This window comes from Onychostoma macrolepis, chromosome 09 (assembly GCF_012432095.1).
Source record: "Onychostoma macrolepis isolate SWU-2019 chromosome 09, ASM1243209v1, whole genome shotgun sequence".
Classification (NCBI taxonomy): Eukaryota; Metazoa; Chordata; class Actinopteri; order Cypriniformes; family Cyprinidae; genus Onychostoma; species Onychostoma macrolepis.
Window position 1 is genome coordinate 6,729,700 of NC_081163.1, and position 27,481 is coordinate 6,757,180.

Below are 27,481 nucleotides of genomic sequence, written 5' to 3' on the forward strand. Positions count from 1 at the left end.
TCTAACGCCATCATGAGGCCAACGCAAACCATTGCACCTCATCCAGTACTATTACTGAACGGGAAATCACCAATGATCCACACAACATTCAGTCACAGCTATTTAAAATTACTAAATAAAAGCAATCATCAAGATTTTAGTACACAAACACATCCATTGATATTTCAGATTATATATCTATAAACAGCCCAGGCTCAAGATTCTAAAGAGCTTAGAAACTTGGCCAAGAAAATGACAGCCTAACTCCTTTACTAATGTCCTTCAGCATCACTGAAATGAAGAGAAAGTAAAAATAATAATAATAATAATAATAACAACTTGTTATTACTATTATTATTATTAGTGTAAAATAATATAAATTAGAAAAAAACTATAAAACAATGCCATAAAACTCTATAATTTCCAACCAGTATAATATTAAAAGTGATATAATAAATATTCCTCTAAAAGTAATAATAAACAAACAATAATAAACTTCCCAAAAAAGTGGTGTTTTGGACAAAAGTACAATTGCACAATTAACATCGAACACGGAAATCAGTGGAAACAAGGAAAGAAAAGAAAAGAAAAGAAAAGAAGGAAGGACGGAAGGAAAGAAAGAAAGAAAGAAAGAAAGAAAGAAAGAAAGAAAGAAAAGAAAAGAAAAGCACACAAATGTGTTTTTCATACATGTTGGTGCACAATTTTGGTACCAATTGCAAAGTTTGCAAACCTTATATGCGGTAAAATAATGGTTGATTCAATGCAAAGCAAAAATTCTATGCATTAAAAGCAACATGGTAGCTGCTCTGTGGACTGTACAATTTGTCCAGTAAATTAGCAGAAGTAAAACGTGTGAATGAACCAAAGATATGACTGGGGTCAGGGCAGGATGTGTGTAAGTTTAGCTCTCCAGCACCCTCTAATGGAATACAGTGGAACTACAGCATTACCTCAAAGACGATCAAGCATTCAGCGGCTGTGAATACAAACACACCAGCAAAATGTGCCTGATCTACACTGAAAGGACTGAAGCCATTTAAGTGCTCAATACTGAACATTAATGGGTCAGTATGACTTTTTAAAAAAGATTTTTAAGAAATTCAGTATTAAATTGATCAAAAGTGACCATAAAGACATTTACAATGTTGAAGTTCTATTGAACGTTATATTCATCAAAGAACCCCCAAAACATCAATTTCCAAACAAACAGTAAGCAGCACAATTGTTTTTAACAGTATTAATAATAAGAAATATTTCTTGAACACCAAATTAGTATATTAGAATGATTTCTGCAGGATCATGCGACACTGAAGACTGGAGTGACGATGCTGAAAATTCAGTTTTGATCACAGGAATAAATTACATTTGAAAAAATAGAAAAACAGTTATTTTAAATTGCACTAAAATAGTATTTCACAGTATCATGGGTTTGATTCCCAGGGAAAGCAAGAACTGATCAAATATGTACCTTGAATGCAATTTAAGTGTCTGGCAAATGTATCAATGTCACAAATATAAATAATCGCAAAACCCCACATAAGGAAATCCGAAAATACACACCTGGGTTTCCACTGGCCCTCAGAGCAGCTCTAACGCTTGATCGCCAAGCCTGCATAGACACAAGAAAAAAACAGAAATAAAGAATTTAACACCAAATATCAGCATAACATGACACATCTTTCAGATCAACCACAATGGTACGTTTCTACCTTTGTGTAAAGCGATATTCCACAACATCACTTCACAGACACATTATCCACTCGCATACAGTAGCGTTTAGATGCGATCTCCAGCTACTGCAGATTTAGTTTCAATCTCCCGTCACGTCACCAACTTTCCAAGTTACCAAGAGTCTCCAAACTTTCACCTGCCTGTGAACGCCACAAAAACATGACCTAACGGCTGTGCTAAACACATCAGGTGACGTGTCGCCAGCATGAGAACAATATGACCTCAGCTATAAATGTCCCTCGTAAAAGTGGAAGGGGAAAAATAAGAGTCTCTCGGTCCAAAGGCCTGGCCGAACACAGACAGGAATGACCTGAAACCAGACGGGAGTGAAGGAGATGCAAATTGAGAAAAGAAAGATGGGTGGTAATTTCACAGTAATAACAGCCAATCATGTTTACAACCAGAGAAGCAAAAAGTGGAGATTCCCTCCTTTGAGCTCCTTAAATCACACTTTGCATCAATAGGAAGATCTGCAGAGCAAGAGCAGAAGAAAGACGCTTTATGAAGGAAAAATGAAAAAGCAGCCCAATAAAAACAGTGGCCAGCCAAACCGTACATCTCCATGCAGCACATTTCTTTAACCCTGACAGCCTCCTTGTGTTCACTGGGGATACATAGAAACATAAAACCACTGTTTAACATCAGCACTGCATCACCATTGTGTGTTTGCAGTGTGAATTGAATGCTATGAAGAAAAAATAATACAAACACAATAAATAATAGTCTGACTTTCAATTTCACCTTTCTTCATGACTGCTTGCACATGAAAGTGATAGCTCATCTACTTAAAAGCACAGTATGTATTTTTTTTTTTTTTTTTTGACTGATTCGTCACAAGAACCTTTGGAAGCCTGTTTCCGCTACTGAATAAAAAAATCTCACAATTCTGACTTTTTTTCTCAGAATTGCGTGATATAAACTCGCAATTGCGAGTTATAAAGTCATAATTATGAGATATAAAGTCACAATTCTGAGAAACAGTTAGAATTGCATGATATAAACTCGCAACTGCGAGATATAAAGTCATAATTGTGAGATATAAAGTCACAATTCTGAGAAATAGAGTCAGAATTGCGTGATATAAACTCGCAGTTGCGAGTTATAAAGTCATAATTGTGAGATATAAAGTCACAATTCTGAGAAACAGAGTCAGAATTGCGAGATATAAAGTCGCAATTCTGAGTAATAAAGTCAGAACTGCGAGATATAAACTCACTATTCGGACTTTTTTTCTCAGAATTGCGAGTTTCTATCTAGAAATTCTGAGAACATATCAGTCTTTTTTCCCTCCTCAAAATTGGACTTTGTAACTCGCAACTGCGAGTTTATATCTGTGAAGTTAATTCTGTGAAAAAAAGTCAGAATCGTGAGATAAAAAGTCGCAATAACCTTTTTAAATTTTTTATTCAGTGCTTCCATAAGAACCAGCTAGAGTAAATGTTCCCACAGTTTAAAGAGATAATTCACCCAAAAATGAAAATTCTGTCATCCTTTAATCACCTCAGTGTCATTCCAAATCTTCATGACTTTCTTTTGGCTGTGGAAAACAAGAGAAGATATTCTGAAAATGTCTCTGTTTTTGCCAAAAACAATGTAAGTTAATGGGGTCTGATGTTGTTTTGATGCCAAATGTCTTCAAAATATAATTCTTTTTTGTGTTATGCAGAAGAATTTCGCAGGCAAGGCAGTGTTGTGATGCCAGAATGTTAATTTCCGGGTGAATTATCTCTTTAAACTGTGGAAACACAAACATATAACTCTAAGCTGGTTCTTGTAAAGACTCAGTCAAAAATGCATAAACTTTCAGGCTGATGTACTATCACTTTCATCAAAAAATGAGTGAACTCCCCTGGTTAACAGACTGAATCAGTCTAACAAATTACTCAATGAAAAATGAACACCAGACATAAAATATCCTTATGGCCCAACCGCTATCAGTGACATGAGTATTCAACGAAAGTGAACGAGATCTGAAATCTTCAAAAAGGACAGAAAAATTTTCAAAATTACACAAAAACCATAAAAGTAGCATAAAAGGAACATACTTTTCATGTACATTACACACCCTTTGCAGCATTGCCAAAAATGATCAGTAAATGACTACTTTCAGTCTATTCATCACAGAAAACCTTCACGTGGCTTCATAAGACAAGAAACATACAGTAAGTTTGTCATTTTTAAATCTTTATAATCCCTGGTCACCATTTACTTCCAAAATATTTCAATTTGTATTCCACAGCTATATAGATTTGGAATGACATGGGGGTTATTATCTACAGTAAACAACACTGATATACATAGCTGTCCTGAGTCAATCCATACACTTTTTTTTTTTTTTGGAGACCTCAGATTCAGAAAGCGCGCTGTGAAGCATATAAATCACATCTTTCACTTATAGCCAGCTGAGTTCAGCACAGACTGAAGAGAAGCAGAGAAGCGCTCAGCATCTTTCTGAAGCTATCGTCAAAGACTAAAGAGAGCAGGTCAGCCCACTGGGAAACGAGAGAGAAAGTACAGATGAAAAGTGAGCCTTGAACTTTTTAAAGTCAGTTGCAGTCCGCTCTTTGCTTCCAAGAAACATGTCTGAGATGTCTTAAAAGTACTGCCATGTTAGGTCTTCTTTAAGCAGTATGCAAGTTAAAAAAATTCTTATATAATAAGCAATAAGCTGGAAACTATTGCATTCCATTAGATTGTTCTAGTGTTGTTTTCTATTCATTTTACATCTTAAAAGACTCAAAAACACTCAAAATAATCTAAAAGAAAGTTAGATCAATTATGATTGTTGTGGCTCAACTGGCGATAATACTTCAGTATAGGGACCAATTCTCACTATTAACTAGTTGCTTATTAGCATGCCTATTAACATACTGGCTGTTTATTAAAACTTATAAAGCACATATTCTGCATGACTATATCCTACATCCCTAATCCTACCCAAAACTTAACAACAACCTTACTAACTATTAATAAGCAGCATATTTGGAGTTTATTGTGGCAAAGGTTATAGTTAATTGTTTGTTAATGGTGAGAATTGGACCTTAAAATAAAGTGTGACCATAGAAGCATGTGCTAAATTAATACATTTATGACCACAAACACAAAATACTTTAATCCATAAAAAAAAATAAAAAAAATCACTTCATATAAAATAGTTTCTGATCCTACAACCACTAGATACCAGAAATGACAGACCAAGCAGTGAGAACATCACACTGTTTAGGTCACAGGGGGGTGCTGTTGCCCTTTTCTTCCTGGTATTTCTCAACCTGTTTCTGCGCATAAAAACGTCAACAAACTTCTACTACATATTACAGAGAATTTCAAAATCAAACTCATCATGCTGTTAAAATAAACCCTGAAACTGTATATATACTGTAAGCTAATGTGACTAGTGAAAGACTAAGAGGACCATGGCAACAACGCCTAAAACAATGGTGTTAAGTGCTCAACTTTCCAAGCGTGTCCTCACTCAGTTTCCTCAGGGGCAGATTTATTTCCATTATACTAAATACAATTTGATGGTTGAACAACAGCTTTAGGGCTGGTAATGCCGGAGGGTCCCGCACAATTAGGGGGCCACAGAATCGACTGAGATGAGAAGTTTCAAGAGCAGAGCAAATAAGCCAGAGAGCAGCCATGCAATGCACCGCAATCTGCATTTAAGTGCATTGTGTGACCACAGCTAAAATGTTGAGCGGGGGATCTTTAACCAGCACAGACAGTCAGACGACAGGCTGCTCAGTCAGACTAAATGGGATGCGGGAGTCACGCATGTTTGGATCCGAGGGCCTGAACTTCAGCTGCAGAGGACAAAAGGCTAATTGCAGATACACTCTTCATTACAACGATAAAATGACTCCCTCGTCAACCCTCGCCTCCTTCGCATTTAACAGTGGTCTAAGAAAAGAGGCAATAACGAGCTCTAACTGTCCTGTGTGCTCGCTTTACTTCTTGTGAAGCTTTGCGGGAATAGTTCACACGAAGAAGAAACTTCCCATTTAACAAAGCTCTGTTACATTTTTGGCACATGCACTTTTGGCAGGTAAAAAAAAACAGCCAATCACGGGCTTCTCATTTTCGAGTATCGCACATGCTAAGTGGTTTCATAAATCGCATTCCTTTGCCATGTCTTCTAAAGTGTTTGACTGTCTCAAGATAAAAGCAGGCCAGATGAGACCGGTTTTAATGCTGCCAATGAAACAGAGAAACGCTAAACACCATTGCCATATTCAGTTCAAACAAAGCAGAGGAATTCAATAAAAGAATACATAAATCACACCTCCAGACAGAACAGAGAGTTCTCTAAGAGAGGAGAAAAAAAATACAGATAAAGGAATGAGGAGTCCCTGCCAACAACAGACAGCTTAGGTGAGAAATCAGTCGGGGTTGAAACAGTTCCCATAAAACAAGAACCGTACGGTTTGCAACCCACAGTTTGATACATGTTAGTACCTGAGTTCATCTAATGTTTAATAATACCTCTTAAGTAATAAAAGGTGTCTATTTTTAAAACTAATTACAGTGCTGAGGTTCTGTACAATACAGAGAGGAAACTAGTTGTAACAATGAAAAAGCACAAGGAATAATGAATTTATTACTATTTTATATATTTATTTTATTTTTTTCAGAAACACTGTTGTGTATTTACATTTTTCTGGTATATATTTAATATTTCTTAAAAATAATGTGCTGAAAATTTTATTATTAGTAGTACTACTATCATTACGTAATATATTTCTGTCACAGTTTCTTCAAGTTAAACCAAACTTTTATTTTGATGGGTTGATGAAGACCTTTAAGTTGCTGTTTGTATATGATATGATGATAGCTTTTTCTCAAAAGAAATGGTAAAATGCTAATGTAGCAGTTCTAGAGATTATGTTTATGTGTTCATGTACTCATATATTGATGCGCATAGTAAACCAAACCGCGAGTCTGTGCCATTCATTCACACACAGACACAGAACATGCAGGATTCATATTTAAATAGTATTTTTGCAGCTTAATATTCACAGACACAAGTCCATACTGTGTTTTGATTTAAGTGTACTGACCTACTTTTGATTTATTCATCCAAAATTTGGAAAATTCCATGACATTCTGCATTATACAGTGAAATTAAATTTTTATGACTGGATTCTGCGATTCTGTCTGCGTTTTCCGCATTGCAGAAATCAAAGGACCCTAGTATACTGTTCTATCTGTACTGTACTAAGTTTTAATTTCGAAATGTAAAATAAAATAAAAGACTTAGTACAAAGAAATAATATAATTTACCAATATACCGTAATAATAATACTAATACTAATACTAATGATGATTATTATTATTTTGCTGCATCTTAAGGTGACCTCAGAGGCACTACTACCTTCTTCCTAAAGGGGGCGCAAGCACTCAGACTCACTGAAACATACAGAAAGGAACTTCAACTGTATGTACAAGAGATTAGATGGTGGTGAAGGCTGCCAAAAAGATGCTACAGTAGAGTGCACATGGAACACAGAGAAGAACAGAGGCATTCTCGCTGTCAGTCATCACGAGACTCGGAGGCCTTCCTCAGGGTGACAGAACCTGCTAGGACGAAGCATGGCCAGAGAGAGTGATAGAGAATAAGAGGGCAGGAGATGCAGACAGGCTATTTTCCCACTGGGAATCAAGTCTGTAGATCCTCACGAAGATGACGTAGAGAGAGCAGAAGCTAGTGTGCCCATCTCTGCTGCAGTGTACCGCCAGGCTGTTTCACCCCGCCTACCCCTCCTTGCAGCAGCTCCGCTGGCAGAGCGGGGCAGGAAATATAGAGCCATTAGACGGTGAAAAAGACATGAGGGGAAAATTACTGCTGCTGCCCCAAGTGTGAACTTCCGACAGCAGAGTCAGTAGGATATTACATTTATTTAAAGATGCCTGGCTAATATCCTGGTTGGTATAGTTGCCTTCAGGCAACGCAGCATATACAAGCAAGGCACAAACATTGTAAACGTGCATCAGAGATTCAGTCAAAGTGTACCTTGTAAACTAGCTCCTCTGTAATATCAACAACATCGGCTCCCGTGGTGAAAGTGCAGGTATCGAGGGACATAGTAAACTTGTAGGATATTGCTCGGTGTGTGCTAATAATTGGAGGAGAAAACCAATACCATTTACAGACGTATGACCTTCTCTTATTCTCCAGTTACACCACAAAGGATCGGAAGCTTCGGCCCATTAGCAAAAGTCATTAACACAAGTCTAAGTGCAAGTGGTCTAACACACCAACAGCTCTGCTGCAGACTCACTGGCTCCAGAGTAGGATAAGATGTTCTAGTCGTGTTAAAACAAGACAGGGAAAGAAAAAAAAAACAGACCTCTTTTGGCTTGAGTACCATTGCTGGTCACTGTGTGAGTTCTTGGCATGTTGTCGCAATAGTCCACGTCCGACTGTACATTGGGCACGAGAATAATGCTCCACTGTTTCTCCTTTGGAAAAACAACATTCCCTGGTTTCTACTAAGACGTGGAGACGATCTCAAATGCTGACCACATGGCCTGAATCAACACTGTCAACACCCACAGGACCTGCAGAATAAAGGTCGCGACAACCAGAGCGAAGCCGAGGAATAGGTCTCGGTGTGGAATGACGCGCAAGGCCATGTTTAATCTCCTTCCCGAGACCTAAATATCCAGATCCATTCTTGCACCTCCACTCTTTACTTGCACTTGACAGATTGGGGTTGTTTGTTTGCGGTGCGTTTTAGTATTCCCTGGGGCTTGCTATTTGGGTCAACTCTCCAGGGAGAAGCAAGGATAGTGTGTAGAAACCAGCTGGCCGGCACAGCTGGAGCTCATGGAACCTACCAGGCGACATCTGCAGTTCTGAGGCCAAGGGCGGGTACCCAACTTTGCCACCTGGGCACTGATTAGGCCTTCAGGGAGTAAGGAAACTCAGGAGAAGACCCTTAAAAACAAGAGGGCGATCTGTCAAATATGCTTCTGTGGTGTAGACTTTTCCTAAGCCTCGGAGGGTGGCCTAGTACTGTGAAAAACGATGGTGACGCAATGCAGCTTGTACCCAACAAAAAAGTCTCCCAGGCCAGGACAAACGAGGGAAGTACCATAACCCCCCCCCACACACACAAACACTCAGCTCCAACAAAGCCTGCTCTGTAAATTCATCAATAAGACTAAACCTGTTTCTATTGAGCTAGGACTTTTGCTCTTTGGCAGAAACCGAAAACCAGTGATTACCGAGGTCCAGCACCAACCTGTGACAATCCAGACCAGTTACACCTCTGAGGATAAGATCTTTCACAACACTCTTGACCGCTCTTGTCGGAGCAGCGGAACAATGCCCCTGAGTTTTTTCCCACGCAGGATCTCCTGAGGTACTCCAGCTTGTGTTACAGCAGTTGTGTTTAAGTAGGCCAGGAGTGTCTAAAAGAGAGATTGAAAGAGTAGAGGGATCTCACACTGCGCTCGAGGGGGATCTGAGGAGGGTTGAATCAGCCAAAAATGAAAACTGTCATCATTTACTCACCCTATTGTCATTGCTATCCTGTATGACTCTCTTTCTTCTGCAGAACACAAAAGAAGGCATGCTGAATAAAGTTCAGGCAGATTTAGTCCATATTATGAGAGTTCAAAACTTTAAAGTTCCAAAAATGACATGAAAGTGGTCTGAAGCAAGATGATACTTTGTATGATGAAAGGATCGAAATTAAGGTCTATAATCACTCTCAAATCAAGCTATAAAGTCAATGCACACACGTGTCACAAAACTCAAATGTCATGACGTTCTTCTTCATGTGATGTGAAGTTTAACACTAGTTGATGTTGGGGGTTTATGTCACCATCTTTAATTTACTCTGATGACTTTTATAATATGGACAAACAAATGTCATCTTTTGTGTTCTGCAGAAGAAAAAAAGTCTTACAGGTTTGGAATATATCAGGGTAAGTAAATGAGGAGAGAACGCTTTATAGAATAAAAATCTGCCCAGAAAATATCAGCAACTCTAGTAGCTGACTACAGACATTACACTGCACTTAATTTTCTTGGGCCCTGATCGGAACTCTAGATCAGTTTTCCCAAAGCAGAGGTCTTGGAGTACAACCAAGAATATGCATTATGGATGTCTCTCTTTACTGACAGACCCATTTCAGGTCTTGGAGTCTCTACTATCAGTTAAATCAGGTGTGTTTGATTATGGAGACAACATATGCAGTGTTGATGGTACTCCAGGATCAACATTTCTTCCAATCAGTATCTAAAGGCCGGGGCACAGCGTCGGCGAGCGATGGTCGGGCTAGTTTGTTTGGTGTGTTCCACTCGCCAGCTCTCGCCGGCCGCAGTTTGCCCGATTCAACATGTCGGGGACGTCGGCGAGGGTGAGAACTCTGATTGGATGTTCAGTTTAGCGAACGAGTCAGTGCCCTAGAATTAAAGCGAAAGTGATGAAAACAGAGGCATGTAAATGAAGGCGGTACAGACAGAAGGCTGTTTAAATGTTAAGCGATCTTTCCCAATCATTCTAATATGCGTATGTTTTCATAATAACATGAGTCGCTTAAAATGATTAAAGTTATCAACGTCATTGATATTCAAAATGGTAAGCAAGCGCTGCTTTGTTTACATTTCGTATATCTGCGTTTATCTCGTATATCTTTGTTTCAGTTTCTCCTTTTGAATGACGAATATATACTATTGATAGCTGCTGATATAGACAGTTAATTCCTCTCATGCATGTGCAGAACGCACGTGTTAGTTTGCCGTCGGCTGTAGTCTGTGCGGTGTGTTCGAGCGCAGCTTTTTGGACCAACGCTGCCGACACGAGGCGACAACACCATCAGCTTTCGTCAATGCTAGTTCTTTGAAGTCGGCTTGGTGTGTCCCAGCCTTAAGACTGACTGATCAAAAGTTTTTTAATTAGTGCTGTCAATCGATGAAAAAAATGTATTAATCACACATTTTTCTGAAATTAATAGTGATTAATTCAACCTAACATTAAGGTTTTTAAATATACTTTTATACTATTTACTTCAAATTAATGTAGAAACAACATAAAGACAGTATATTGTTAATGTTTGTTTAATGGCATCTTTATGACTGAAGGCAAATTGTTTTTTGTCCCCCCTAATATTTAACCATTGGCTATAGCCATTCAGCATTACAGCATAATTGAGAGCCATCAATTTTAAAATTTATAAGACTTTAAAAATAACTTCAAATTTAAGTGAACTTAAAACAATCCTCACATAAACCAATTATAATAAATGTCATATTCACCTGTGCCTAGGGATATGCCGGTATCACATTTTCATGTTGCGATTAATTGCTAATGCTTTTATCACAGTATACGGTATTATCACGATATTGAAATTTAGTTTCAAAAAAGTGTTGTCATAATACAGTATAACAGGTTTAATAACTTTTTTCTTATAACAAAAATAACTGAACATTTAAAAACAATAAAGCAATACAGAAAAATGAATAAAGTTAAAAGTTTTATACAGATTAATGTGCAAAAGAACTATAAAGACCAATAGCTATCACTTTACAATAAGACCTCATTAGTTAAATTTAGTTAATGCATTAACATTCACAATGAGCAATAGCTACATTTGCTACAGAAGTTATTAATCTTTATTAAAAAATAAAAGAAATAACAGTTGCAACTTTCGATTTTAACAACGCGTTATTAAATATTGGAATACCTAAGATTAATGGATGTTCAGAATAATTTTTCATTGGCAGTTTGTTAAATCTATAGATCAAAGCAAAGAAAGATCTCTCAATATTGCAATACAAGGCTATAGCATGAGGTAAAGAGAAACAGGAAGGAAACCTTTGAATGGTGATGCCTGCAGTCTGTAGAGGAGGGCGTAGAGTTTAAAGCTAGCCACCGGTCTGCCCAGCATCCATCTCTCCAATCAGTGGGCGTACTCCAAAGCAAACACAGCCATTTCCGTTGAATATGGAAGTAAAGGCTGCTCGTAATTCCTGAATAATATCATGGGGGAAGGGACAAGTCTATGGTATGAGATCGTGTTCTTCATCCCGTCTGCTTCAATCTTAAGCTCAGAGCGATAAGACAAGCTTTCCTCCATCCAACATCAACATCAGGCTGCACTCTTATCTGTCTGTATCCCAACACTATACAACATCTGGCCATCTACGACACCCCCAGACGTAGCAAGCCAGGCACACACCAGCCAAACCCAGGCAACTGTTTGTCTGACAGAAAGACTGATAACCACAAAGGGTTCATCCAATCTGCTGTATATCATTACACAGGAATTATGTTCAGAGAAAACCTCATTAACCCCACCTGCAATTCAGTGACACAAAAAGCCCAGAGGAAGGAAAATAAAAAAAAAAAAAGAGCTGGAGGTGGTAAATTGCTTCAGAGGACCCATCTAAATCAGATCAATCATTAGCATACAGCAACCATCATCCAATCAAACGCAACCTTCAGATGATCTTTTGAGGGAGCAGGTGATCATACAAAAGCGCACAAAAGAGAAGGCCTGTTTGTGTTTGCACTGTGCCAACATTTATTTTCTACAGGGTTGTTTATTTTTCTTGAGTGTGCGTTGCAGTGAGGGTTTTGGCGTCGTCGGCGGCACTGCAGCTTGTCGCTGTTCTCCTGCACCCTCGAGCTGTCATTAAATATATAAAGTCCCATATTCATGTTTTACACAACTCTTTCATTACATGCTGCTCTTGCTCTCTGAGCCTCTCTGAAACATTTACAAGCTCATTGAGACGTCAGAAGGCAAGGAGCACTTTCTTTTAATTCTAGTTTTTAGCAGCAACTCGCAAACACTTTGAAAAAACTGCTGCAGTGAGTCAACGGGATGAAGTTACGTAACAAAACTGTGCATGAGGGTACATGACAGTACCCTTTCATTCATGGCATTTTAATATTGTCAAGGATACGTTCAGGGCTTGAAGCAGTCAGGAAGCAAGGTTAGGGATTTAGGATTTAAGAATGGGAACAATTTAATTCACCATTTGGACTTTGAGCAGACCCACAGGAAGCTGCATTGGAATTTAGAACGCAATTGAATTGGCCACACCCACAGCAAGTTAAATTGCAACAAATTCATCAAGGGTAATGCATTCTGGGAATTGAAATCAATCAATCTATCCATCTGCAAGGCTCTTAAGTTTTTCAAAAGTTTCAAGTCAATATTCAAAATCCTACCTGGTCTCATGGCAAAAATGTACCTGGGGGCACTTTTTCGCGAGACGCGACATACGTACCAATAAGTACATATCACTGCAGTTTCCAAAAAAAATTAACACTAGATGCAGTAAAACTCTGACACCTTTTATTCCTTTTCACACAAATTTACAGTTTCGATTAATAAAGCGTAATTTTCGCACAATTAAGCTACTTGAAGAATATTATGTTATGACTTCAAAACAATTTTAATATGCTGGAAGATTTGAAAACTGATACTTTTGAACGTTAGCATTACATATCCAGCTTCATATCTATGGGTTTTCATAGACGGCAGGTTTGTTCGGTAGCTCACGGAGTACGGAGACGTAATTGAGAGGTGAGGAGCTCCGGTTCGAATCCTGTGTAACTACGGTTCAAAACAGTTCAAATCTGCGTTTAAAGTAGTTCAAGTGGCACGGTTGCATCAACAAATGTGTTTTTATATCAGTTTTGCATTCGTTAACACTATCGGGTAGGTTTAGGTTTGAGTTTGGTGTAGGGCATATTTCCAACACGATAGAGCATTAACTTTTACCGACAGTCCCCGGATTTTTGAACTTTGAACCACCACAATACGTACCTAAAGCAAAGTAATAAAAACACAGCAATACGTACCTATATCAACGTAAACGTGCCAGGGTTCACATATTGAACCTGTGTTTTAGCGCCACTCAGTGGACATTTCTCTATGAAACTGCCGCGAAACGTGCAGCAAGGTACGTAAAAACGATGCTGCAGAAAAGTACCCAGAGGTACGTATTTTTGTGAGACTGGGTTGTCAAAATCTGTATTCACAAACTTTGCTTTTCTAGTTGAATGTCAATTAATTCTTCCTTACATTAATATTTAAATTGCAATTCTGCATCTTACATGCTACCTCAATTGAAACTCAATTCAAATTCAAGAGCTGAATCTTCAAAAGTACATACAAACATCTGAAGATCAGAATAAACTAGTTTCAGAATATTAGCAGTACTACAAATGCATTCTCTTGGAATCCGCAACCAAAGATCCAGAGAAAACGAAATAAGTCCATCTAAGCCTACAATACTCATAGCCAACTTCACAAAGTGATTTAGTCATGTAACCCAAATTCACAGAAACAAACGACATGCTTTGCTACTCCTGAAAATCAATATTCAGTGTTCATATTTTACATTCAAGGCATCACCAATGGATTGGCAGCATAATCCATTACGATGACATTTTCTATCATCTCTCTTTAAACACATCATCACTTCAGCTCGAGGCTCTAATCAATTCAGTCAGAGCCTTTCCGTGGGGTCAACCATGCAGAACAGCAGCAGCTGTGACGAGGTAATTTGGAGCCCCAGCGGCACCCACTGATGGGCCACAAGGCATTGTGGGTAGATTCTCAATGGCCCTCAATGACAAACGGAGCTCCTGTGAAATGGAAACACGCTCTGGTTTCACCTCAGTAAGAAAAAATAATGAGAGACTATTACAAGAGGTTACTTTGCTTGAGTTAAAAGACAAGGTACACTAAGTGTAATGTGCTCAAATGACAATTGACGAGGAAAGTCAGGTCCCAACACCAGAGGGATAATAATATCGGATTTAACCCTTGTGCTTTTACCTAAATTGGTGTTCCTGTGTCAAAAATGAGTGGCCTTTTAAAAATATTATCTCCAATATTAAAAATATTATCTCCAAATCTTGGATTCAACCTTTTTACTAACCTGCTTTCTTTCAATTAGCATGGGTTTTGAATTTCTTTTTGGAACTGACTGATTGAAGACCTCATTGATATTCTCAGTTTTTGAGAGAAAAATAGCATTATTTGTGGTTAATTTTGGGAATGTTCACTCAAAAACTGAGGTGCATAAGCTGAGATCAATGAGTCCTACGATCAATCAATTCCAAAAATAAAGTCAGTAAGTTTTAGTCCAATGTGATAACATTAACTAGCATTTTTTTAGGAAAAAGAAAATCTTCTCTGGGTCAAGAAGACTGGAACACCACACAGGCGTTAACCAAAAACAATTTACTCACCCTCATGTCCAAACAGACTTACAAATGTGGTAATTTTAAAGACTGCTTTCATGCAAAAAATTTTTCAAAAAAAAGGAGTATACAGAAGAGCTCTTAAAATGGTCAGTGACTCATCAAAACAGAGTTGCTATTCAACCAAAATCTTGACTTAATGAGTCATATGGACTACTTCCATGGTGTTTTTGCATCCTTTGTTGACGTCTGAACGTAAGGCTTCAATTCCCCATTTATTGGAAAAGAAAGATCAGCAGTCTTCAAAATTCCTTTACTCAAGTATTATTTGATCAACTGACACAATGACCCTTAATCAAAGCATACAGATTCTGTCTTTGCAACAAACCAACGACTGAGGCCTTTTCCTCAGAGGAAAAACAAAACTCAAAAACACAACAATATCTGACACTACTACTCTTATCAGATAGCGCTGAACCATCTTCCAGACGGCGTGTAACACGGCCAATTTGTGGGCTATGATTTCAAATATCACACAATAAATCACACGCAGACATATTTCTCACCGCAGAAGCACAGCAGAAATACCAGTTGTCCCTTGGAGGAGGAGTTTGAGAATAAAGCTGCCAATCTGCTTTTGTGTATCATAAATGCCGCCTCCTTCCTTTGGATCCATTTCAAATCAAGCCTGTTTATAAACTGAATTATAAGATAGTAAAATGCCTATGTACGTCTGTGGTCCTAATACACAGGAAGGTAGTATTTACCCAAATGCCAGGTCTCGGTCGTACTACAGCGCCATGGGGATTTCGTTTGCGACCTCCCTGACATTTCATTACATTCAATTTGCCCTCTAAAGGACATAGCAAGCTTGATTATAAAACAAAGACTGTGCTGAAATTGATTTTTTCCATGGTTACGAAGAAAAGATCTTTGTTATGTGTTGAATTCCAATGAAGATGAAGACAAGACTTCGGTCCTGACGATCAGCTGAGACAGGTCATTAGTACCTCCTGCCTGAGAGACAGACACTCACACTCATTAATACATATGGATATTTTCCCTCAGGGAGCTCAGGGTATCATTCATCTACCGTTTTTTTTTTCCCCTTTCCTCAAGCACTGCTGTGAAATTCCCTCTCCGCTGAACTTGCAAAAAGCTCCCACATCCCCGAGCAGGCCAGGATGAATGAGCGATCTACTGGGAAGTCACTCGATAAGTGAAAAAGACAGGCTTGAGAGGAAAAATGTAAGACATGGACATGGCTTTTTGTATTGTTTAAACTCTGGCAAACATGAGGAACATTCCTAAATCTTACAAGGAGGACACTGCAAATGAAGGGTCAGAGCCGAGGCCTAGTGGCCTAGTGCACATGTCTTAAACATGTGGGCTTGCAGTACATAGGACATATATTGTAGAAATTTATAAATCGATTTGTTTTACAAAACATATTTTGCTGTCAGTATGAAACTATTCCACTAAACAAAGCGAGTTTTTGGTGAAGATCCATATTGTTTTTTTTCCATTTAATGAAGATCAACTGGTGCTATCAAGCTCCATATTAAAGCTCCTTTATTCATTTAAATGTATTAAAATTAAGTTTATCAAAATGTTAAGTTTATTAAAAAAGAAACAGTCCTCTGAAGCCACATGAAAGCTTACATATAAATTACATATATTTACACTACCTTAACATAAGTAGTACTTAAAAAGAAATGAATAGATTTATTCAACATTGATGAATTAAAATTGTTCAAAAGTGACAGTAAAGACATAATATAAATAATCCACAAAAATATTAAGCAATTCATTTTTTTATATATATTGACAACAATAACAAAAGAAATGTTTCTTGAGCAGCAAATCAGCATATCAGAACAATTTCTGAAGGATCATGTGACGAGTGCTGAAAATTCAGCTTTGACATCACAGTTAAAAATTACAATTTACAATATTAAATATTTTAATTTGTATTTTTTATTTTATTATAATAATATTGCACAATGTTACTGTATTTCTATTTTTGTTTTTGCAAATTTACTATATTTTTTATGAAATGGTGATTTTATACGTCGCCGTTTTAGTGCAACGTTAAAAAAAAAAAAATCTTAGATTACGAGATTAAAGTTGTAATATTTCGACTTTATTCTCGAAACATTTCGACTTTATTCTCGAAACATTTCGACTTTATTCTCGAAACATTTCGACTTTATTCTCGAAACATTTCAACTTTGGCACTAAAACGCCATCGTAATTTTAAGAGATTTCTTTAAAAAAAAAAAACAACAACTTAACTCCACACATTTGAATGGTAGTATGTAATAAAAATAAAATATATAATACACACATAATATGATTTTATAAAATAAATATCAAATTGTATAAAAGCTAAATTCATAAACAAACTAAAGTCATTGTTCGATAAGAATTCATAAAAAACAGTGATGTCTGATTTATGAATGTTCATTTCACAAAATCAGCCAATGATTTGCTCATAAATCAGACTGATTCGGATCTCAATGAATAACAACTTACATTTTGGTCTGTACGTTATTTTGCAAGTGAAAACAAGTGAAAAACATCTGAATCCGACTGATAAATGATGTGATCTGTATGAGAAACCAAACAGAGCGAGCAGAAAGCTCTAGATATAACCTCTGCGGGGTTCATTTCAGCAAAGCCAGACCTCTGAGTTATCAATACGAGCATATCAATTGTTAAAAGAAGCTGGATGATATGTACTTTAGAAATACTCCCTCTTATAGGGAAAAACAGACGTTTGAGGGATCACACAGCTCTCTGAAGTCACGAAAACACAGGTAGGGAGCCCTGATATCAACGTAATATTATATTCCTGGCGCTTCTCCATTCATCACGGTATAGCGGATGGCTAGGAGCAAAAGAGAATGGTGAGGACACAAACAACGGAAGAGAGAGAGATAAGAATAGCTTGTTAAGGCCATTATTTGACATGAATAGACGCTGAGGTCATGTTCCTCTTGTGTACTGGTCACCGGTGCCTTTGGCCTGAACGAGCCGTGGTAGTTTGAGAAGTGTGGTGTAGTGCAGAACTGTCTGATCCTTTTAATGGGGAGCTCAGAGGCCAAAGCCTCCAGCACTGCTCTCTGCTCACCTGCTCTCCACAACCGCACCGCAATTTACTCCAGCAGGAGCCAAACGCATACACAAGCAGCCGGGAGAACACTGAGCCATCAGTTTGTCAAGCGTGTCTGAAGGACAGGAAGAAAACGAGAGGAGAGGGGATGGGATGGGAGAGGAAAAGGAAAGGAGTAAGGAAAAGGTAAGAAAAGGAAAGGAAAGGGGGAAAAAATGAAAGAAAGAAAAAATTATAAAAGAAAAAGAAGAATGGAAAAAGAGAAAAAAAAATGGGAAAAAGTGTAAGGAAATTACAGATTTTAAAAGAAGAAAAGGGGAAAGAAAAAAAGAAAATTGGTTAGAAAAATGGGAAAATATGAGAAGAAATTAAATAGAAAAAGAAATATAGTGAAAGGTAATTACAGATTGCAAAGAAAAGAGGAAAAGGATATGGAAATGGATATGGAAATGAATGAAAGATAAATGAGGGGGGAAAAAACAAAAAAAGAAAAAAGAAAAACAATAAAAAGAAAATAAACATGTAAAACATGCAAAGAAATGAAATAAATAACTGGAATACAGATACAGATAGAATACAAACGATGAAAAAGGAAAAGTGAACAGAAAAAAATGAAAGAAGAATATTAAAGAAATGAAAAGGAAAAAGAAATTGTGGCAGGTAATTACAGAATAGCAAAGAAGAAAAGATAAAAAAGGATACGGAAATAGAAAAAGAAACAAAAAAAGCAGAAAAGCAAAGCAAAGAAAAGAAAAAAAAGAAAAACAATGAAAAACATAAACAGGTAAACAGGCAAGGAAATAAAATAAATAAAAGTGGAAAGGAAAATGTGGAGGAAATGATCAAATTAGAAAGTGAAAGAAAGAAAATAAAAAGTGATATGAAAGGCAAAGCAAAAGAAAATGGGGAAAAAACCAAAAAGCAAAAGGACATTTAAAAGGATCGGTCCAGGGAAAAGTAAATGAGAACAGAAAAATAAAAAAGAAAGAAGAGAACAAAATTAAAAAGAAAAGGTCTTAATGACAAAAGAGAAGAAAAAGAAAAGAAAGAAAATATAAGAGGAAATTAAAAGGGTGATAAAATTAAAGATAAATGAAAACGGAAAGGAAAACGGTAAGAAAATGAAAGAGGAAATGTAAAAGTAAAGGTATAATGAAATGAAAGGCAAAAGGAAGGTAAAAGGAAATGAAAGTAAAAAATATACATCGCAAGCTGTGCATCTGAACTGATTTAACTACAGTAAACCATGAGTCCATGAGCTCAGTGAAACAAGATGCAGCAGTGCAGCAAAACACGAGGAACAAAGAGATGAGAGAAACTCCTGCATCCTGCAGAATGAAGAAATCATCAAGTTTGGATGCTGAGGCAGACACACAAAGAGCTGAGGAATGACCTCCCAGACCTCCTCTTATTTCATCTAGCATCCAAACACAAGCAAAGCACACTCATGCTGTCAGAGGGGTGGTTTCCCTCAGGTCCTCTGGAGAAATTCAGTCATCTCACTGCACCTGCAAGACGGCGTTCGGCTATTACGGCTCCATCTCACACTGATATAGTGTGTTTATGGTTAGTGCTTCCAGAATGAGAACTGACTAAAATATTAGCATATGGTACAGCACGTAGAGGGAGGAAAAAAAATCTGAAGTGTAAATGGCACGGCGGTTTTAATGAGCTGTTGCTGTTCTGTTATTAGCTCTGCGTGTAGGAGGTGACGTTTATTAAAAACAAAAATGATGCTATTTCAGACGTGTCCCAAAGCACAAGTGCACACAAGCAGGCTAAAGGAATATTTTTGTTTATGAATGCGTTGAAGTATGTGGTAAATCTCCGTTTCAAAGACAACTTTTTGGGTAAAACAACAGTTTTAAAATAAAAGCAAGCACTGCTGGAATCTCATCCCAAATCAGCATATTAGAATGATTTCTGAAGGATCATGTGACACTGAAGACTGGAGTAATGATGCTGAAAATTCAGCTTTCCATCACAGGAATAAATTACATTTTAAAATATATTCAAATAGAAATCAGCTACTTTAAATTGTAAAAATATGGTATTTTTGTATTTTTTTCTTACTGTTGAGCATAAGAGTCTATAACAAAAAATAAAATAAAATAAAATAAATATGATGATTGCAAAAAAAATACAATTCTTTGTGTGTGGAAGAAAAAGTCGAAACCACTATTCAGAATTTGGTTGTCAGAACTCTCCTCCACCCTGCATGTGGAAAGACTTAGATACAGTATTTCTGTAAATATAGATCAGTTTGATGCCTCTTGGAGTCCACTTTTCAATCACCTGTTAAAAACCTCTAATAATGGTGATACTATTTGAAATGTAATTTTCTATTGTAACTTATATCTTCTTTAACTTCCGTGTCAATCTTAATATGCTCAGTGGCTTTGATCCCCCTTTGCCTTTACTTGGTGATGTGGTTATCTGCAAAACTGAATCTGATTGAAGGAGGTTTTCTTCTTTTTTCCCCTTATTGTTTATGTAGTTGTGTTTTGTCCTGTCTTGTGACTGTACTGTTTATGTGTCTGAAAATTCAAAAATACCACAATAAATATAATATATCAAAAAATAATATTTATTTATATAGATAGATAGATAGATAGATAGATAGATAGTTAGTAAGTATACACAGACACACACATACATATATATATATATATATCGATTAAAAAATTTAAAATCGCATTAATCACAGTCATGGACTGTGATTAATCATGATTAATTACAAATTTAAAATACTAGGATTTACCTGTAAATGTGTTAAAATAAAGAAATGCATGACAAACTGGTTTAAGGAAACAGAACCTTTCACGCTTCCGCCAGGTATGAGACATAATCCTTATTATTCTTTTGTTTTTATTCAGCCATTATCAGCCTTTATACTGGCAATAATATTTACCAAGCCACACTGCTTCAATCCCAGTATACATTTACCCAACTATTATCAAAAGTATTTCTAAATAAATACAACAAAACATTTTCTTGCGACCTTACATGAAGTATTATGACAAGATGCATTATGAAGAAGAATTGGACCCGTTCTGCAGCTGCATTAGAGCTAACATTAGCATCATGCTTCATAAGACAATTTATGAGATTAATAGTACACTTTTACTCAGAACTCACTTCAAACCACCATCGAGTGTTTGTAATAACTTCCTTTTACGATCATATGTGGAATTTGGTCGTTTACTGTTGATAAAATATGCTATTTATAGTCTTTTATATCGCTGCACAAATTAGCAATTCAGATGTAACGCACACATTCAACTAAAGAAAATCACATACAAATATCCTATCGTAATCGTGTGTTTATTATCTTATATCATCTATAGTGGCTGTTGTCATGTTTATTTCTGCTGCTCTGGCTGAAACTCAAGTTGTTTGTGATGTTACAACCGCCTCTCTGTTCTTAAGTGGCCAGGGATACATTCCAAGTATAATACACATTAGTAAAAGGATCTATTTTAATTTTTATTTGTCTATATACACCTTGGGCGGCCTTGGTACATTATAAAAGTAGCCCAAAAAACCGCAACCCACAGCTCTGTAATTTTTCGCGCAACTGTATTTTCGAAATAGCCCACTTGTGCTGCTGCCCTGGCAACACTGGTTCGCTGCTGCAATGACTGCAAGATGTTGGGGTCAAACCTTATCAAACGATTAATTTGCGTCAAAAAAATATTAACACGTTAAAATTTTAGATTAATCGCATGCGTTAACGCGTTAACGTTGACACCCCTAATATACATATATACATTAGGGGTGGCACGGTACACAGATGTCACGGTTCGGTACATACCTCGGTAAGAGGGTCACAGTTCTATACGATTTCGGTACAACAGGGAGAAAAAAAATCTACTATGCTCAGTTTCTTTTAATTTATTTTGAACAGACAGTAGTGCAAATTAAATTTTTTTCCATCTAGATGTGAAAATACTAAATGTTATTACATGTTATATATATATATATATATATATATATATAATCTGTTTTGTAAAATAAGTGATTATTAATAAGACAATAAGTGTTTAAAGTTGATTCTGCTGTTATAAGGAAACAGTTGAAGTGATCGTGCCGGAGCGCGTGCACACACACACACACATACAAAACACATCAGTTCCAGCATTGCTAACTTGACAGCGCAGTTGGCACTTTATCAAAATAAACTACAATGAACCAAACATCAGCGCACCCTCCTCTGTGTCACCGTTGGAACGCGACTGAAGTACAAAGCCTATCATTTACATAATAAATAATAGTTTAGCGTTCAGATACGTTACATTGCAAATATGGAAATATTATGGAATATTTGGATTTGTGCCAAATGAGAGAGGTAGGATACTCGAGCACAAAGCTCCATTTCGCAAACAGTTGAGTGTGCAAGCCTTTAAAGTATACTCCCTTGTCAGTCTATGTGAGAGACGCGTTCAGAATCAGCACATGGTCACTGTCTAGGGGCCTTTGTTTTCAAGTACGCAACTCATGGCATTCGCTGTTCTTCTGCTGGCGGTTATCAAACAGCGCTGCATTGCTGCGGGCGCCCCTTTCTGGATTGGGGGTGAATTGCCTGTATTCATCGTAAGGCCTCATGCACCGAACCGAGAGGACCGTACCGTGACGGTTCGGTACGAATACATGTACCGTGCCACCCATAATATACATATATATTATATAAGCAAAAGCCATGCACACTAAAGGTAAATTTATGTTTATTTGTTTTAAAATTTGCAGTTTTAAATACTGCTGGATTCCCATCCACTACAGATAACTCCGCTGCATCTGAATTAATACAGGAGATCACAGACATCCTTTTAATTTCAATTCAAATGCCATTTGGACAACTAATCCAGTCTAAATAGTGCTTAAATCATGTTGTGTGCCGCAGATGCTCATCATGGCCTTCTAAGACAGGCTCTGCCTTAATTTGATCTTGAGCATATTATCATTCCAATCATATCTTGAGGTTAGGAATGCTGCTCTTACGTCCAGGCTGTATAAAGGGGAAGTGAACGGAAGGACACTGGAGGACGGGGCATCTGCAGGGTGTTTTCACTCTGTCACTGGGACCTGAATGAAAACAAGTGTGGAACCACGGCCAGCATATTAATAGATAATGCTCAACAGGTTGGTACAAGGACAAATTTCCACACTCTGGGCAGTGGAAGTGTTTGCTACATGTTTGGGATGAGTCAGGATCGCAACTAGTGATTCAACAAGCAACTAGCTGATTAGTGATGTTACCCAAACTTTAAATTAGTTCTAAGTTTGTTGTTGTTGTGATATTCTTAGAAGCAGCACTTTAATTAGCATGCTTTAATTAGTATGCTTGCCAAATCAAAAACTACTTAGAAGCTCCACTTCTAAAGCAAACACTTTTAAAAAGTATTCCATTCCATTCCATCACAGTCCATGTAACTTTTTCTGAAAGCATAAATAATTAAATAAAAACATAAATAACATGTAAGGCCCCCCTAAGAAATGGGTCTAATCAAACTAATTATAAAGGCCTTCTTTAAAGGGATAGTTCACCAAAACAGATATTTTAATCATTATCATTTCAAGCCTGTATGACTGACTCTCTTTCATGGAACACAAAAGATGAAATTTTTTAAAACTGTCACAATGTTTTTTGAAGAAATTAAGATATAATAATTAGCATTATAATTATATAGTTTACATTAAAATTACATAACTTACTATTTTTGTTAAAAATGTATTTATTTTTTATCTACAAAGAAATAGTATTATTACAATAGTAATATATTTACTGCTTTGTTTAATTTTTATTTCATAATAATAAATAATAATAATAATAATTATTATTATTACAATTTTTAAATTTAATTTAATTTGCTTATTAATATTTTGGCCAATAAAACAAAAGAGCAAACCTGGCACTCAAACGAAACAAAAACAAAAACATAACAAAATATGAGATTAAATATCAATCACATTTTTTTGATTGGGTTTTTTTTTCCCCCTAAATTGTTTAGCCCTAAAATAAAGGTTTGGACCGACATGAGGGTGAGTAAATGACAAATTTTCATTTTTGAGTGAAATATCCAACCACTTTTAAAATTAAAAGTCACTTTTAAAATTATGCAGTTTTGCACATCCCTCATGCATTTTGTCTGAACAGCATTCATATAACTAGAATAACTACACAGCACATTGCCAGGAAAAAGCAATGTAGCACTTCAAAGCAGTGGCTACTTCCTGCCCTCTTCCTCACCTCCATCCTCATCATTAATTATACTTGCGCTCGGCCTGTCTGTAATAAATCATATTTTTAAAACCACAACAGGCATTCTGGAAAACTAATGCTGAAATATGATCCATAACCACGCTTGCGTTTTCTCTCGGTCACCCGTGTCGTGTTGGCGCTCTCCATGCTCGTCTTGCACAAGTCTGATCGGACTTTTATCCGCCCGAAATGGGCAAGATTAAAAGAAGTTAGAACAAAGGAAAACACTGTTGGAGATAATCAGGAGAATAATATGAGCAATTTGCTATCGCTCGACAGTTAGACCATTTGCAAATGGGCTTGAGGAAAATAATCTTCTATTAAAATGATTTGACATGCTTGTTCTTCCGTTCCGACTCTACTATGTCTTTTTTTTGTGGTCTACTTTAAAAGGGCCAATTATACGGACTGTGTTTGTCTCAAGTCTGGAAACCGCCAAAACTTACATGGGTTTGTTCACCATTTGACAGTTATTGTGTTGAGTAGCGGATATGAAAAGGGAATGTTGAAAGTTGGAGGGTCAGTCCAGTTAACAGGGTCCCTGCAGAATGAGGTTGATCAGGGATAAACCCTCGTGGAGCTGAGCGCTGAAGAACTGCAGAGCAAGGAAGACGCCAAGGGTCTTGCAAAGCTTTCTCTGCCCTAAATTACTGGGATAAACACAAGTTTGGTAAACCTTTATTTTATCCTGCTGGCAACTAAAGTACAGTTTTTGTACGCCTCACGGGACCTTGCTTGGCATCTCCCTTCTGGTGGAGAAAAACCACCCAAGTATCTTTGCTCTAGACTCAACAATCATAACAGTCACCATCTACTGACCCCCACATTTTCTTTCTCCCATGAAACCCCAAAGGATATTATAAAGCAGAATTCAGAGCTTCTGTATTCCATTTAAGAAAACGGTATAAATCTACTACATCGACTTAAGTTCACTGATAATTGTTCCCTCTGAATCTCACTAAAGAGAGTGTTCACCTAAAAATAACAATTCTGCCATTTTCTCACCCTCGGGTCTTTCCAAACCTGTATGGGTTTCTTTCTTCTGATTAACACAAAAGGAGATATTTTGAAAAATGTTGCTAACCAAACAGTCGGTGGCAGATATTGACCTCCATAGTATTTTTCCATACTATGGAAGTCAAAGTGCACCATCAACTGCAATAGATTTGAGAAGAGCAGTAGAGCGGATGATTTTCAGTGAATGACTGATGTTTTAATCCATTCCTCAAAGCTTCTGAGTGCAATGCTGCATGTATAAATTTAACATCAATTTAAATTAATAAATAAAATAGACTTGTCAAGATGGAGAAGATACCAAACTTATTTAGGGTAGATTAAAGGTAGATTTTGTCACAGACTAAACCTGAGTAATGTAGATGTGGACTACTGATTAGGAGTGATGATAATATAACACAATACAATAAAATAGAATTTTAATAATATGAATATTAATAAAAGACTCATTGGTGGAAGATGCCATGCACATTGCCTGACAATAGAGATATCAATTTTCAGGAGTTTTCATAATCAACAGTATTCAAAATGAATAATTATTAACATAACATAGTATTCATTAACATAAATAATCCAAAAAGCATGCAGAGGACTCTAAATATTATGTTCATGTAAAAATGAGAGTACTGGTATTTTCTTCTGGTTATTTTAGTTAATTAAACCTAATCTAGTTGTCAGTGCAACATTTCTCATTTTCATTTAGTTTCAACTTGAAAAAAACTAAAACTAAAACTGAAATAAAAATGAATTAAAAAAACTATGTACAAATATTGAAAAAATTAAATTACAAAACACACTACAAAATTACTAAAACATGAACTAAAATCAAAATGTAAAATAAACAACATTCAAAATATTATTAAAACCTATAGTATCTCAGTGATGCTAAAATAACACTTGTCCACTATGAATTTTATGAAATTTTTCTATTATATTTAAACTATTTGAATTGAATAGAAAATATAGATAATGTACCCCAGACTTTCTCAATTCATACATTTCAAACCAAGTTTCCACTGCATCCTGACATGGGAGATTTCAGCTCAGTGTAGTCAGCGAACACAGACACTCTTTTTGATTGGGATGATACAGGGAGAGAGATGGAAGAACAGTGCTTGTCGTCATGTACGTTAACACACAATCACTGTGTTGGCAGTGAAAGTAATCTTAATTTATAGAGAGACACTTCAACACCGATTACATCATGCCTGCTTCACTTCTACAAGCAAGTGCTGTGGAGGAGACGTGACATGCAATGCACACTACAGCTTCAACTGTTCAAGCACATCTTCACACATGTAATGCATGTGTGCTTAAACTAATTAATCAACAAACAATAATCACAACTGTTTAAACTATTAATGACTGTTAGGATGCAAAGTCCTCAGCCCCTACTAACATACATAGTCTGTAAGGGAAATCGCAGGGCACTTTGCTACAATGTGCTTAGGACACACTGAAATCCATAGAAGCTTGTTTCCACCACAGAATAAACATAAAAAGGGAATTGCGTCTTTGTTCATCCCACAATTCCTTGCAATTGAGTTTCTCATAATTCTGACTTTTCTCCTCAGAACTGTTTTTATCTCACAATTGCAAGTTATAAACTCGTATTTGCAAGTTTACATTTGCTGACTTTTTTTCCCCTCACAATTCTGAATTTCTTTGTGGAATTCATCTCTAAATTATTCTCGCAATTCTAACTTTTTGTTTCCACCATGGAATACAAAGTATTCACTTTTTTTTTTTTTTCTCACAATCCTGACCTTTTCTCACAATTACCAGTTTAATTTCACAATTAAATTTTACATTTTCGACCTTTTTTCAGAATTCCAAGTTTACATCTCGCAATTCTGTTTTTTGTTTGTTTCTGCCGTAAAATAAAAAAATAGAATTGCAACTTTTTTTCTGACAATTTCAAGGTTCTCTCTCACAATGTGGACACTTCTTAGAACTGCGGGTTTATATCTTGCTATTCTGAGTTTCTCTCTCGAAATTGTAAGTTTATATCTCACAATTCTGAAAAAAATCAGAATTGCAAGATATAAACTGTGAGATATAGGCCCCTTTCACATAGTAATACCAGTAAATTGCCGTAAAATTACCAGAACGACTTTACCGGTAAATTCAAAACTGCGCTGTTCACACAGGCAACAGCATTCCGTCTTTTTTCCGGTAAAGCACCATTCACACATCGGTTTTAAATTA

At 36.6% G+C, this 27,481-nt stretch overlaps 1 protein-coding gene across 2 annotated transcripts in view; it reads right to left on the minus strand.

The window, feature by feature from the left end:
• Positions 1-27,481, minus strand: part of adarb1b (adenosine deaminase RNA specific B1b) — a 178,034-nt gene that overhangs the window by 62,564 nt on the left and 87,989 nt on the right. For both annotated transcript variants that reach the window (XM_058786456.1, XM_058786457.1), the window contains exon 3: positions 1,543-1,591. The gene's annotated coding sequence lies outside the window, so the exon portion shown is untranslated. The remainder of the gene's footprint in view (positions 1-1,542; positions 1,592-27,481) is intronic.